Below are 17,313 nucleotides of genomic sequence, written 5' to 3' on the forward strand. Positions count from 1 at the left end.
TTAACGTAAATATGATTGCCAAGCTTCAGCGTATAAGAAAGTACACTCATTTCAACACATGGTAACAATGAGGGATGAGACTTCGTCTCATCCGTAATAGTTAGGTTGTTATAACTGATAATCCACCAAACGAATTTTTTGTTTTTCATTCCTTTTGTTGTTTTTTTTTTATTGGAATTTTTTGTTCTTGTTCACTGTTGCATTATTATGCCTACACATTTTATTTTATCCAATCGAAAACATTTGTGAGATTGCAATAATGGTTACGACGTATAATTACATGATGTGTATTAATTTATGTGACAACTTCTATTCGACTATAATAGTTTTTGTATCATCAAGGCAAATAATGAAAATTAATTAATTCAAAATGCAGAAAAAAGGCTACATGTACACTCTGCAGGTGGAAAAACGGCGCCGCGAGCAGCTCTACCAAGAGATGGATACGTGCGCCTAATAAGATGACATTATTATTATTATTATTATTATTATTATTATTATTATTATTATTATTATTATTATTATTATTATTTATTTTATCACCAAACTGTAACGTTAATTAATATAAAGTTCTTATAACGTAAAATTTGTTTAAGCTAGACATATTTCCGAATGAGATGCAGGTAATAGGGTGTTTCATGCTGCTGTTAATGTTGATGCTTTTGCTTTTAAATCCGTATTCTGTAAACTGGTATTCGGCAGAATGAGTTTCACAATTTTTAAGTTGGCAATTTGATATTCGGCAAACTGAGCTTCGGCAAAATGGGCTCGGCAATCTGGGATTCGGCAAATAAGCTAGACCTTTTCAATGGCATTGATATTTTACGTTTGTCCAAACCGGTAAACAGTAATTTTGGCCATATAAATGAAAAGAACAGATGACTACAAACTTCCAGCAACATATCGAATGAAGATTCCCATCTTTTGTTGGTAATGTATTCGGGCACAGTACAGAAGTACATCACTCTATAGAATGACCGCTCTAGCTTAGTTGTGAAATCACCTAATAAATACGTATTTATGGTTCTACAAAAAACCTTTTGTCCGCCAAACAGTTACGTTATTATATAATACAAAAATGTATAGATTTACATTAAGGCCTGAAAGTAAATAATTATTATTATAAGCCTTTTTTATATGTTAATTTTCGATTGTTTAAAGGTTTATTATGGTGTGGAATCCGTCCGAAGTTTTCCAGAAGATGGAGATGATGCAGCAGTATTTAGAGTTGTCTATTTTGTTTGTTAATTTTTTTCGATTTTGTTTTGTTTTGTTTCATTTTTAAAAACAATTATTCATACTTATCACAGCTAAAATAATTGAAGGTTTAAACTGTGGATAAACATTAATAGCATAAATATTATTACCAGTATGTCATACTCCACCTAAATAGCAGTGAAATGAACTTCAGTATAAATTTATAAAACATTAAACAAACAATATATAGGATAAATTTGCGGTGCACCACATAATAGTAGACTGAAAAAAAAACTGATGTGATGATGATCATTCCTTTTTAAATTCTACTATCAATAAAAATAAGTACCGTAGTTGATTTATACATCAAGAATAATTAAAAGTTAAAACGAATAATTAAAGGCACGCCAAACAATCAATAAGTATAGTTAAAATATAGCAACATTCATTATACATAAAAACGGGCAATACAAATCATTAAATTAATAAATAATTCCTTGATTTTCTGACAATATTCCCTAGACAGAAAAGTGGGTAATAGGTTTCATTTATTTATTTATACACTTGTAACTTAAATACTTAACTTATAAGGGGTACAGCAATTGACAGGGCAAAAAAGTATGCTTTGAAAATATCCCTGTAGGAAAAGGACCCAAACCAAAACTTAACTATGGTGTAAATCTATCGTCATTCACATGAAAATAATATTTATCAACATTATATTGTGTGAATAATTCCCAGACTGCGAGAAAGATTCTTGCAAAGACTAAAAATGCGGTCTCTCCAAGAGAGATCGTCGTTCACAAAACTACCAGGCAGGTTCTTAACAGAATTACTGAAAAGCATACTTTTTTTATATATAAATTAAGAGACAACTTGCAAATACCCAGTCGTTGACTGGGTACTTCAATATTAATAACATGTAATATTAATAGTATGTAAATGTAAATTAAAGATGGTATGTGAGAAATATAACAATCAACTCATTGTCAGTTACAGGAGTAACATACGTAGAACTATGGCTGGGAGATTCCAAGAAATGATAGGCCTATATCGATTTGGAGGACGTAGGAATTGTATCAGATTAGGGCCAATGTTAATAATGTATCTATGATGAAACTTATTGCGTTTGTGTTTACATTAGAGACTAGACCCGTGGAAGCGTAAGCAAAGCTTTTCTTCTATTGTTCTAGTCAAAAGCACTTATCGTACGCACGTTGAAAAATAGTTATATAAATTTCAAATACGATAGTGTAGCATCCATTTCATTTAGCACAACGCCCTAATCAATATTTGACTAGCATTGCGTGAAATTGTTGGTATTCCTTTCAATATATACATATCAAGGCCAACTTCAACAGGGGGGGTTCCATTTCAGTGAATATATAATCTATGAAATTAACAGATGTTGCTCAGACAACAAAGGCAAATCACACTGAGTTAACCCTCTATGATCACAGAGAGGATGATATGGAGTACCCTTCATCGAACTTGTACTAATTGATCTAACTGAGATTTAGTCAAATACGTTCCCAATACAAGGGGTGACGTACTAGCAGTGGTCTAATAACGCTACAAAAAACATACGCCAAGGGCTTGCTTATCAAAACCATGAATAACGTAAATGTTTCAGAAAGTAAGACATTACTTTACAGTTTAGTGATTAGATATTTTTTTAATCCTATAAATAATATAGATTGAGTACATGGTCATATGTTTCTTATGATTGTCATAATAACTAAATTTAAGTGGCAAAATCCGCTTACGTATTAAATCTATTCAATTATGTTACATGTTTAATACAACAGCGTATTTTACCGCAATTGTATATTTGCCATGTTTGTACTGTCAACAAAATATACGGTATCTTTTAAAATAAGCTTGATGATGATGATTATGATTATATGACATTGTAATTAAAGATTTTTATCTCTTTGTACCTAATGGAATTTCATAACCAAAAAGCGTAAAATCATACTTATATTTGTGATACAAATCAGCTAAATGAGGGAGTGGAATAGATGAAAATGCTTTATCTAATTTTGACTGACTGGAACTATTTGTAAGGTGGGCTCCAGAAGATTTTGGTAACCACAAATTAGTAAGATTGGTAAGTGTTAAAATGTATTTTGTCTCGTTTTCCATATCCTCAAAGTGACCTATTACGTCATAATGTATATCACATGGATAACAAATCCCATGCATCGGGTTCCAATGAACATTTGAACCTTCCTGTGAAACTACCAAGTTGACGAAATCTACGAAGTCAATTTCATCTGATTTCGCATTCGAATTCCATCTGAAGTTGTTCCTGATTTTTTTTTCTATAGCTCTCAAAGCCTCTTGCGTAACTTCCGTTCTTACGAATGATTTTATCATTGTAAGCCGACAACAGTCGTGTGAAAGGATGCCTAACAAACATGAATTTTGTGTAGGTGGCCATAATATGTTTCTGTTTTGCCAATGAAAAACTAGAAAGGTGTGGTACGTGTTTCTTCCATGCCGCACTCACTTGGGGTGCAGTCATTTTCATCACCTCTTCATAGTTCTTATATCCAGAGATGATCAGCATAATACGACACCAACTGACAGTACCGGTCTTCGGTGTCTGGCAGTACACCATTTTGTGTTTTTCATTCACTAACAGTTTTGGTCGGGACTTCATTTTAGGAATGGCATTTCGGTGAAGACGACACATATTCCGCGTGTAGTCATTCTGTTTTCTGTGAATACTCGAGTATCTTTGCATGAACTCCTCCAGACTCTCCTGTTTTTCAACTTTTTCTGTTGCCTATAAATTATAGAATAACAAGTCAGAAATAATTATAAAATAATAATAATAATAATAATAATAATAATAATAATAATTTTTATTATTATTATTATTATTATTATTATTATGCGAAAAAATCACGATAGCAGTAACGATGACGATGACAACAATGTAATCGTAATGACTTGAATATTTTGAATCAAAAACAGCCTGGATTCAAGAAAGGATATCGAACTTTCGATAATGTTTTCGTATTAAATAAAATCGTCTCAAAATACCTTGCAAAAAACGGGGAAGAGTAGGCCTACTATTTGTTATATTTGTTGATTTGAAATTTGCCTTCGATTCAATAAACCATAATTATCTCATTTATAACTTAAAGGAAATCGGTGTTCGGGTCAATATAATGAATGTTATCACATCTTTGGACTCAAAAAAATTGCATGCTCATGTTAAAATTGGTAATGCTCACTCAGCCATTCAAGCGTGAAATCGGTATACAGCAACCATTATCGTCCATTTTATTAACACTTTTCTGCAAGATTTAGTGTAAGTGAAAATCTAAATTTGACGAACAATATAAATAAAATCTAATTCGGTAATTGATTGTTTATTAAATTATTTGCTGTATGTAGATGACCTTGTATTGGTGAGGATACAATTAAAGGACTACAGAGTTTAATTGATATACTCTCTAAATATTGTGATGAACCATAGGAACTAACTGTGAATGTCGAAAAACTAAGGCTGGTATTTTATAAATGGTGATAAGATGCGAAAAATGGAAAAAATAGTATTACAAAGAAAACGGTAATGGTCTTTATAAAAATGCAAAAAACACACATTGCTCACAAGCAAAAAAATGCATTCTTTACAATAAAATTCATGATCAATCAAAATTTTAATCATTTACCTGCCAATGAATGGAATCACATATTCGACTCAAAAATATCACCGATTTTCACGTATGGATCAGAAATCTGGGGCTTTAAAGACATCAAAATGATTGAACGTGTTCATAACCAGTTTTGTAGATATGTTTTAAGTATGGGGAATAACGCGCCCATTATCTCGATCTATAGGAAATGGGACGGTTTTCCCTATCTGTTACATAATTCAATTTTGTTTATACATTATTCACACTGATCAGAGCAGGTACTTAGTGAAATGTAATGATTACAGATCAATAGAAGATTTTACTTTATTAATGTCCTGCAAAAATCAAAATGCATATTATAAACTTGTCAAGTTCACTTACCTTGCATTCAAAAATAGGATTATATTGTAATTGGGCCAATGACCTATATGCTTAATAAATCTTCACCGGTAATATACCTAGGAACGAACGCACGCCTTTAATGATGATGAAGATGATGATGAGTATCATGAAATGAGTTTGTTAGAAGCAATGCAGAGGTCTGAAGGGCTCGAGTTAAGTGGTGGTCTAAGGTAAAGGGGATATATAGATAGTACTCGAAAACTTCAAGTAGAAAGACTAATTTAAAAAAAAAAACTGTGTGTAAATTGTAAGTATTGGTTGAAATGTCATAATAGAATAACTGAAATTACTGTACCTGTGATATTTTTGTTTCGGTTCCAGTACTCATTCTTCTTGATTGCTTTTCAACCAGACTGTAATCTGTTAATATACAACAAGTGTGTTTGTTTACTTATTGTTGCAAAATCATTGGTGCACATATTCTGCGTATGCACAATTCATACTCGCACACCGAGTCACCGACGAATCCGTCTCCGCATTATATGTGAGTGCCTGACAACGCGAAGCCGTCTGATGGCTGGCGATGGCCGAGTTTCGTATTTCCAGTGGTCCCCACTTGTAAAAGAAGCTGCCGTAGAGCAACGCAAACAAATTTCGCATCCCCCGCCTTTGCGGAAAGTTGAATTTGCACTTTGTCAAGCCTGGCAAAGATGTTTTCGCAAGGTATGATAAATGCCGCAACGCGAGGGATTTGCTTCATCCAAATTGGGAAAAGATAACGTCACAGTCCGTGAATGCAACTTTTCGTGTCGCATTGCGTCGCTTGACAGTCCTTGCAGCGATTGCTCATGAAGTTGGGGGTGGGGGCTCCGTGATCAGTTGAGGGGCGCTAAATCGGACAATATAGTGATTTTAAGTGATTTTTAACTATTTGACCATGCCACTACTCATGTGTACTTTAAATAACCCATTACATCTTTCGAGACGAGTAAGGGCTACCCCGGTGTATAGGCCTACTGATTCATTCAGCCCTGCTGTGGACAGACGAGTGTAGCTGGTACCGGTTTACCGCGTAGCTGAGATATTAAAGACTCGCAGGGGAAAAGAAATTTACTATACGAACTAGGACGTCCACACCTCGAGTGATTTAGAGACTAAATACGATACAAAAAATACATTGAAATGCAATAAAATACAGTAAAAGAGACCAGTAACGGTACACACTTCATATTAAAAAAAACAAATACGGTACGATAAAATAGTAGACCCTATAACATTCAATTATTAATTTAACATTAATATAATTGTAAGATTTAAGATTCATCATTCATATGTGCTAAAATTTTACTTCTTGTTTTCAATGCTCTCTTTGTATAGGAAATTATTATTATTACATTTTTATGTTCGTGAGTCGTGTGCATAGATGATTACCAAGCTGACAAACTTTAGACGATAACAAGTTTGAAGTGCCTACAGAGACGGCCACACTAGTTCGACATAACATCGACTGCATAGAATAAACAACCCATTTGTATTGGATTAAAATACATATACCGGTACCTCACTGTGAGCGCAGCATTTTGCTACCATATTGTTGTATAACAAAGGATCGGTGATAAAAGCACAGCTCTGTTTACCTCCTTCTTCACTCAAAGAAGTCAGTACCTAATTCCCCAAATTTAATCATACTTTTATGCAAGTTACTGTATTAAAGCTATTTTCTCTATGATTAAAGGTCATCCATACTTTATCCTTTATACCAGCCTTGCTGTAGCATGGAGTTATGATGATTTTATTTATAACTCCATGGCTGTAGTTAGTAATTTGTCATGCCACACAGTATGCTTTATGGAAGATAGGCCTATACTAATTCACGTTTTCAGAAAATTCATTGTAAGGATATCTTATTATCTTTTCCCCCTAACCCTAATGAATGGCCTACGCTAGTAATAAATACTAACGATGATCAGAACCTTCTTAACTATACCAAGAGGAGCCTATGCGGTCTTAACAGCTAGTTCTAATCAAGAAAATTGGTGGCACGTAATATTAAACAATTGAAATGAAAACCGTAATCAACTCATAAAAACAAATATTATTGAGTGGTCCGCTGGCCATTTTTTACTTCAAGAAATATTCAGTTGGAAATTATTTTTTGAAATTATTTTTAAGCCTATTTATGAATGGGTCCCTAATAGCCCTAGCCCCCAGAGCTTTGCACCATGGAGGTATAAAAATGCTTATTTTTATACTTCCATGTTTGCACTAACTGCACTACCCATCCCTACGCCACTGGCGGCATTAATTTTAATGAAGCAAGATAAAAAGTGTGAATAAAACAAATGTGTTTAATAAAGACATGATCGTACTATCATTGGACATTTATACCTAATAGTCAATGATAATTGACGCCTCCGATAACATTGTCCTTGAAATGAACGGACGTTCCAATGTATAGCTTTCCTCTAAAGTGTTATATATGAGAATAGGTTGTATAAAATTAAATATTTCTTAATTAAGTTGCATTATACAAAAGTCTCTCAATGATGGGAGGATGACAGGACGGATATGAGGGTTCAGAAAATATAAAAAGAAAACAGTCAGATCAATGTTCCGCACTTCGTTTGAAATGTTCTTGTATCTATACCCGCGAGTGCATGAACTTTTTCCTGGACCAACTCCTCCTGTAAATGTCTGGATCCGTCCTTTAGTAGATCAAATACATCTTTAAAAATCTTACCTCTAAAAAATATTGCTATCATTCCAAGACTTGCAATAACAATAAGCATATATAAAACCTTTTTCATATATATGGACATTGCTTAGGCGTTGCTCTTATCTGTAATACAATGAAACAAAACGCATTTTGTGTGGCGTAAGACTGGCCATAGTCAATAGAAAATGACTATGGACTGGCGTAGCTTACGCCAGGCGTAAGCTAATTCACGAATTAAAATTCCAAAGTGTTCACACAAACGGCGTTCACTATATTAACGCTGGCGTTAAACTAGTAGTAATATAGGCCTATGGGGGAATAGTTTTAAGTTTTAAATAATGTACGGGTCCTTAACTGTAGTAAAATTAACAGTGCATCAGTAAAACTTTTAAATCTGTGAATTGTTCGAAGTGAACTTATATGATTATTGTATTTTAAATGAACAATTTTGCTTTGATTTTTCAGCTAGCATTGTAGGTGTTGGAGGTTTTAATAGACAGTCTAAATATGTTAAAATATCTTACAAAACACAATCAACAAATCACATACATTATAACTAAGTAAAATGCAATAGAAAAAGAACCCCTTTACCATTTCATTTACAGAGAGCACAGGAAAGAGACCAAAGTAGCTAAGTAATCGTGATTGGTCAATCTCTTGAAATGAGGTAAAATTATTCAAGCATCACTGGCGTTAGCTCAGTGGCGTTAGCTAATCTGGGGTCTGCAGGTAGCGTGAACTGGCTAACACTAGAGCCTGAGGCACAAGAGTAAAATCTAAAAACTACGTGCTCAAAAATCGAACATCTCAAAGAAATAATATAAACTAGAAACTATGTTCAATAGAACATGAACCCAGTTAAATCATACCATCCTGGTAATTTTGAGCTCAATTGGATCATGTTGTTCTGCATACCGGTATGTGCAAAAGACAAGACTGTTTTATTAACGACCCCCATTTCCTTTATAATTTTTATCGCTTTTATGTGCTATCGTAATTTTAAGTTTGTATGGATGTTTATGTAAACATATGTCTGGTAGTATGTTCTTAAATATCATGCTGTTTAAACTTTGTTCTTTCTTCAATGTAAATTTTGACTTATTTTTTTTCTTTTTTTTTCTTTTTTAACTTAAATTCAATTACCGTGGTCGACTTTTGAGATTGTATGTTGGCAGCTTTGGTGAAAATTTCGAAAACAATTACTATGTGCTTTAGGGTGGCAAAATAAATGTTTTTTGCACTAAATCAGCAGCAGTATAAGTAGACAATAATTATGGTAATGGCCGGTAGGCTATATAGTGAAGGGGAAAACGTTAACGTCAAACGTAGAACATATAGAATAGGCCTAAGTCATGCTAGAGACGATCCAAGATCATAATTTGAGCGATATCAAAACTAAAGTTACGCTTATATGGATTATAATTATAAGAAATGTCTATGTTTAAAAGGTAATATTTTAAATTCGTGGACTTGTAAAGTACAGTGTATGGGCGTTCCTATTAGTAAAAAGTGTCTTGTTTTGTTTGTAGGTAGCCTCTATTATGATGAAAATTTGAATAGCCTAATGTGAGGAAACAAGAGTCGCGTGAAAGAGAACACAAAAGAAAGAAAAAACAACGAATTGTTGAAACTTTTAAGCGATGATAGGTGTCATTATACGTCTGAATTGGATTGTTAAGTACCAAGCGACAAATGTCTTGCCCAGGACTATTTTTACGCGTAAAGAATAATTTTTTAAGGGAAAGGGGCATTATCTTTGATGAGATATTGTAGCTTCACTATTGAATGAATGATCGGCAAAGCAAAAGAAAAAGCATAATAGGCCTACGTTCTTACACGTCTCAGATCAACTTACAAAACGTAGGCTATCTAATAGTACTATAAAGATAGTATACTTTATTTGGATTCCCTAGTCTTTAATATATTATTAATACAAGTTTTATTTTAATGCTAAGCTGTCAATACTTGATTTGAATATTATTTCCTATGGGTTAGCCAACCATCTGCTATCTAAACGTCTTTCGTGCTTAAATTGAAAAAAAGTTTGCTCCACTATGTGTGAGCTCTATGCGCTTTACATAAAATTATAAAAATTATAGAAAAGATGTTGAATTTACAATATAATAGGGTGTGGTGGCAAAACAACGCTAGGTCTCAAAGGGTCAACTATCCGCCTCTGCCCTAGCGCAATCCGGTCCCCTACCTAGGTGACGCGAACAAAGGAACAGGTTTCACATTTGCCCTGCCACAGCGACCGGGTGCTCAGAGTCTGTGACCAATATAGCGGCCCCAAGAGACAAAGCAGGCCACTCCGTTGTGAAGGAACACGATATAAATTATTAAACAGTTAATTGTTGAAATAAATGGGTTTTAAGTAGTGACTTAAATGTGTCCACTGATTTTGATTCTTTTATAAATAATGGTATGTTGTTCCAACTAAGGGGAGATGATGAGGAAAAGGCACTGCTGCCACAAGTGATTGTAGATGTTTTAGGAACATGCAGGAGGTTTTCAGGGGCGGATCCAGAGATGTCCAAAAGGGGGGGGGAGCGAAAGGGGGACCGAAATTTGGGCCGATCGAGACAACAATATCCTACGGGGTCCTGGGGCATTCCCCCGCGAAATTGTTGTTGCTGGGCTATAATTTTTTTGTTTTTCTTTCTTTTTTTCTTTCTTTTTTCTTTTTTACCTCCCAAAAGGGGGGGGGGCTGGTTTTTAGATGCAGATCTTAGTGAGCGATGTGAACGATGCTCTTCAATGAGTTCGGATGTACGTGGGTGAATTATATAGTTTACTTTTGTAAGTGACCAGCAGTATTTTAAATATTATTCTTTGCTTTACTGGTAACCAGTGAAGTGAATGAAGAATGGGTGTGATGTGTTCATGTCGCTTAGTTCGAGTAACTAATCTTGCCGCTGCATTTTGTACTCGCTGCAGCTTGTCAATCTCTTATTTTGGCAGACCGTTCAGGAGGCTGTTGCAGTAGTCTAATCGTGATGTTACAAAGGCATGAATAAGTTTTATTGTTGTTTCTTCATCCAGATAATTTCTAATAGAACCAATTTTGCGGATGGCTCTGAAAGAGGACTGGCAAATGGAAGTTACATGCGATTTCATTTGTAGGGAATTATCGAAATGTACGCCAAGGTTTCTCACTGTCTGTGATGCTGAGATGGTGCAGTTTCCTATCATGACACTTGGGAAAGAGACTCCGTAATGATATCGTACTGGCGTCTGTGGTCTAATGGTATGACGCTTTATAAAGATAGCGAGAGATTAATTACGGTTTCGATTCCCACCAGAGACCTATTTTTTCATACAACTAATAATATAAGGAACTTTCATTGATGATCTACAGTATGATTGATACGATTTGTAACATCTGATTTGAATATTATTTCCTATGATTTACTAGCTGCCTCCTATAATTATTCAGCCGGGGCTGATGCAGGATTTGGAAGCAGTGGATACGCGAGAGTCCACAGAACCCCAGCCTCACCATGGTTGGTGCTGAGATGCGAACATTTTGAGAACATGGACCTCTGGTTTCCCGAAAATTACACTCTCATACCTTAAAAATCAATAATTAATATTTACAATATAATAGTTAATGTAACAATCATTAGTAGGGTGTGATCGCACAATCTGCACCCCCACCTCCCATGCATTCGCCCCAGTTCAGGTATACAGTAAAAAGTAAAAACTCAGAACAAGTCTGAAATTATTGCAGTACAAATATTCAAGAAAACCAAATATCAAATCAAAAAAATTGCAAAACATCATCAGAATTAAAACAAACATCAAAAATTAGAAATATACAATTCATTGGCTACAAATGAAACTTTAAAATACAAATTAGTAAAAACATTTAGAAAATACATTCATACAGTAATAAAATATATATTTACAATTTCATCATTTAAAAAATATAAACTTCTTTTTTATTAATTAGTTTTGTATTATTCATTACTGTAATTATTATTGAAATATATTATCGCTTACTGCAGTATTATTGATTAAATATATTATTATTATTATTATTATTATATTATCATTATTATTATTATTATTTCACTGAGTTTTTTTATTGTTATTATTATTATTATTTATTTAATGATTTAACCATGTTTATCTTAAATTCTCATTGCATTGTAATAAGCTATTACGATTCATTAAGTTGTATGAAGGGAAAGAGACTTAGTAGTGGTCTTAGATCCGTAATGAGTACGAGCCTCTGTGGTATGAACGGTATGACGCTCGCTAAGATAGCTAGAGATTGCGGGTTAGATTCACACCAGAGACTTCTTTTGGTTTTTTTTTATACAACTAATAAAGAACTTCCTTTGATGAACTAAGTTTGATTTATAACATCATGTTCTTATATATGTATAATTATCTTTTTGATTTATAAAATTTATGTTTTCAGTGCTTAATAGCAAATACGAATATTGAAATGTGTAACATATTTGATTGTAAAATATATTTAACAAAAGCAATGACTGAAAGAACTGAACTAATGAAAAATATTACCACCAATATTTAATTTTTATGTTATTTACTGTACTTATAAACTTATATTTTTTTGTCATTTTTATTTATTTATTTACTTTATATTCTGTAATTGAATTCTCTATTTTTTTTCTTTTCTTTTTTTTTGTACATTAAGTTATTCCTTAATTACTACAGAATAATGAGAGTAACATTTGTTTTGTTTGTCCAGTATTTTTTCTTTACTCATTTATCTTTTCAATAATTCATTTTTATATATTGTCAGTTGTTGTTTTGTAAGTTAACTGTTGTACGGGTCGAACCTCTCCTGCGCGAGAGTGTTCCTCTGTTATAAAAGAGAGAACCAATAAATCTTATCTTATCTTAAGACGATTGTACACAAATCGTACTACTGCACAGGCCCGTAACCGGGGGGGGGGTTCGGACGAACTCCGTCGTTTTCTAGCTGGCTCCGCTTGGATGGCAAAAAAAAAATCTGGAAAGAAGATTGCTTAAACTTAAAAAAAAAAAAAAACAATCCTGTTCAAATAATCTTTATAGACAGTAGCAACTTTTAATACAAGTTTCAAGATGGAACTCTTATATATGTGGTCAGCGCAATTGGTTGGTCGTTAACATCTTCAAAAGGCTCCACTTTTTCCAAATTTGAACCCCCCAAAAAATCCTAGTTATGGGCCTGCTGCATGCCTATTAGAAATAGTTATTGTACAAACAAATCTGTTTTATGTACCACCAATTTCCTTGGTTTGACGACGTACATGAAATTTAGTGTCTGCTATAGACTGTTTCAGTAAAAGTTTTTGAAGCAAAGAAATCTAGGCCTAGGTCGGCAAAAAATTGCCGCACTGTAGCAATTCTGGCTCGGCAATATGGTCGCCAATTGCCGATTGCCGACGTGAAATTCGTGGGCTGGGCATTGTTGTGGCAACATGTAGCTTTATTTATTACCTACACATGTAAAAATCAATTTGATTGGTTAATAAATGACGTCGGACTTGTTGTTTTTTGTAAGAATCAATCAGTAGCAAGTCAGTTTAGAAGCCAATGCTTTAGAATAGCGAACGAGTATTCGACCGTATTGTCGAGCAAAAGAGCTTAACTTTGGAGTTAAAATTTAGACTGTTAATTGCATTATCTTTAAATATTATTTTGATTTTTAATTTGTGCATGTGTAGATGAACACATATTTTTTAATGTATTTACATAACAAATATAGTAGTTATGACAGTATATAAATGACGATATTCTGCTAGGCCCACGTATTCTCCTTCCTACTGAAGTAAAATAATAATACTAGAAATTGCAAATTGCAAGTGAAGTGCTGCGAAGTACAACTGCATATAAATGTTCTTCGAACAAAATTATTTATGCGAGTCAAGTGAAAATAATGAATAATAAAAATATAACATATAATATGAGACACGACCCATTGTCTATATTAGAACACTTCTCATTGTGTAACAAAGTCTTAATTTTTCATTTTTGTCAAAAAGTGCCTATAGTGGTGAATTATGGTTTAGGTTTTTTTAAATAAAGTTTCAAAAATTTCTATGTATGTGGAAAATGTAGTTGATTACCAAAGGTTACAATTTTTATTTTGATGACTGCAAGGTCTCGGAAGTGTACATTTTTTTTATTGGGCAAGTTTCCAAGGGCGAGTTTTCTAGGGGCTAGTTGACTGCCAAAGAGTGTTGCCAAAGTGCGAGCCAGCGTGTTATTTGATCACAAGTGCGAGACATCGCAAGTGTGAGCCAGCGAGCCATGACGTCACGACAATAGATACGAGACGTTAACGAGTTGTGCGAGGTATCGGCTAGATTTGTGGAGTACAATTCAAAAAACAACTAGGTCTAATAATGAATTATTGTGATGTTAAATAGACAATGTTACCTATCAAGGAGCGACGTTGTTTTTCATTGGGACCTTCGTCCCTTCAAGGCTAGGCCTATACCATCCTAGCTAGTCTAGGCCTAGAGTAGGATAAGGCTAGCCTTGACCAGTACTCCTAGCGCTGTCGAGACGAGTCCGAGTTTACACCTTACCTCTTCCACATACCATGTTGTGGTCTAGAAATCAAATTAGCAAAAATATTTAAAAACATAGAAGCGTAACATAAAAATACATAAAAGTCTATTTAGATGGGTCAACAATTTGTGATACATTTTCAAAAATGGAGTACAGTACTAATAAAACTTTATTACCGTATACATTGTAGACTATTATTACAGTAAGGTGTGTATGATGATAATAATATAGGTGGGCATTTAATTTGTGGATGTGAATAATACAAAAACAATAAACAGATTAACATTGCAACGTAGAAACATAGTAAAAACGAGCGTGTACCCTGTATGCCAGTCTACATAATAATTAACACGCTGAAATAGGCTGGTAAATAAGTTTAACTGGGTTCGTAAATAATATTGGCCTCAAAATATTGTGGCTGAGACATGGGCCGATTAAACGTAGAAATAGGAAACCTAGAAATATAGTAAAAACGCTGAATAGTAATACTCGAGCGTCGCGACATGCGGACGTTGGTACGTGTAGGTTAGTCTATACAAACGTCGCCTGAAGTAATTGATTTTACCTGGCAGAACGAAAGAAGGAAACTCCGCTTTTCAATCGTCTTAGGCCCTGTTTTTGACAAACAATGACCTTTCAGAGGTCAAATTGCTGTCAAGAATATGAATTGGCTGCTTCGCACCAATTATCTTTTTGTTTATTAGAAAGTACTATGAGCTTGCACCTACAACTTTCTCTACATTCACACAAACTAAATACCCCTATTTTGCAAACAATTCGCACGCTTTAACCATGGAGAAAAAAAATATTTCTCCATGCTTTAACGACCAGCCATTAAATTCGCTTCGACGCGATAAGGGGATTATCAAACCCTACGCAAAGGCAATTTTGATCAACTGGGTGATCAAACTTATCCTAATGTCTAAAAATTAACAAGATAGTATCGTTACCTGTCATATTTACATTTTAAATTCAAAAAGAACACATACGTTATTTTACATTACTGTTTTTAAATTTTTTGTTATTTACTTGGTTAGAGCCGGGAGGTTATACCAAATGCTTGTCGAGGCAGTGCAAACAAGGCCAACTTCTTCTGACTGTGTGACTATTAAACCGAAAGGTCCACTGATTAATCTCAGATAAGATAGTATAATACATACTCCAAGCATGGAGAAAATCCAAGTATTGAAATACACGCCATCGTGTTGGGATTCAATATTTCGACATTAATTATGTCAGCATCAGGAAATGATGACATAATTAATGTCGAAATATTGAATTCCATCACGATGGCGTGTATTTCAACACTTGGAGTATGTATTATACTTTCTTGTGTGACTATTGTTTGACGTAAATGTCAATTGAATTGCAACAAAATACCTGTAAGCCTAGAGTACTTGGTAAACACACAGCTTTGTTCTCACACAATCATCAGTCGTTGATTCATTCAGTCCCCTACCTGTAGAGTGTCTACTGTATGTAATTTAGTGGGACGATTTCAACGCACACTTCTACATGTTAAAACAATTATTGATAAGAATCAGTAAGATAATATTCTTTATAAATTCTTTGAGTTGTTTTATAGAAAGGAACAGATATTACCGAAAGGTCCAGTGATCAATCTCAGATAAGAAAATATAAAACAAACAGTATTGAAATTATGCAGGCCATCGTGTTGGGATTCAATATTAATTATATTAGTTTATAAATTATGTTATCATCAGGAACAGTAATTACTACACTCATAAACCGATTTATGGAAAAAAAAAGCTACCTCCTCTCTGAATGGGGGTTACTTGGTTGACCGATTGAGCTAACGCACCCTTTATTTTAAAATATAAATACAAGCCAGTATTTGAAATAACATACTTTGTTATTTTTTTCTCTCCATTAAAAATAATAATTCAGGTTCACTTTAATAAGGTACGTCTTGCAACAGCAAATATTTTCACTAATTAATATAAACATAAAGTGTGTAAATCAAGTTATAAAAAGTAGACTTGCTAAAGAGAACATGAGGCTAAGTTTTGTATTCTCAGCCTCTCCTTTAAAAATCACATAACAAAAACGCCATATATAGACAGGTAGATGTAATTTCCAACTTTTTTGAACAGCATTTTTTCCTAATGATCATTAGTCGTATATCAAAAACTCCAGCTCTATAACGGTTGAAACTTAAGAAAACCACGGTATTGAAAATGTATAACTCAAGATTTAGCACTGGTACAGGAAGGCCTAGTTATATAAAAAATTATATCCTTCGTCGACAGAATAAGGTCGTCGGATTAAAAAATTGCCAAAATTGTCTAAAGTTCAACTTGGGTCATAACCCATCTTCTCACGATCTTCATCAGGCATTTTATTCCTGGTCCATGAAAAAAGATCTAGGGGCGGTCTTCGTCGAACCCCTGCCATACCCACTAGCCTACTGTTGTCACATTCCTCTAGAAATTATAAGATAGGGCTTCGAAGACTGAATGAAATACGCGTTTTTTCGACTCACCTCCTTGTCATAAATAATAATACAGTAGTTCAATCTTAATTAAGTGCATACAACGCAATGGGTTTGCTAAAATATAAATAATAGTAAACACAACTTACAGATATAATAGGTTACTGCAATATCGTCAAATAACTACTCACTGTGAACAAATTTCGTCTGAGCTCAACTTTGAACGATTCAGCTTTTTACGCAGACATCCTATGGTATTACGTTTGTGAATCCAGCCGTCGTCTCGAGAGCCTTGGCTTATCGTCATACAATTTTCTACCCAAGTATATTGTCACTTGCACGTAATATAACATGTTCAACTAATATATATATAACTAATGATAATAATGATATGATGATGACAATAATGACGACATAATTAT

General features: G+C 33.9%; 1 pseudogene; it reads right to left on the reverse strand.

Annotated features, from left to right (window-relative positions):
- Positions 1 to 1,339: 1,339 nt before the first annotated feature.
- LOC117111378 lies at positions 1,340 to 17,155 on the reverse strand (annotated as a pseudogene).
- Between the last annotated feature and the right edge of the window lie 158 nt (positions 17,156 to 17,313).

This window comes from Anneissia japonica, unplaced genomic scaffold, assembly GCF_011630105.1.
Source record: "Anneissia japonica isolate Jap-2015-1 unplaced genomic scaffold, ASM1163010v1 scaffold643_len365518_cov145, whole genome shotgun sequence".
NCBI lineage: Eukaryota > Metazoa > Echinodermata > Crinoidea > Comatulida > Comatulidae > Anneissia > Anneissia japonica.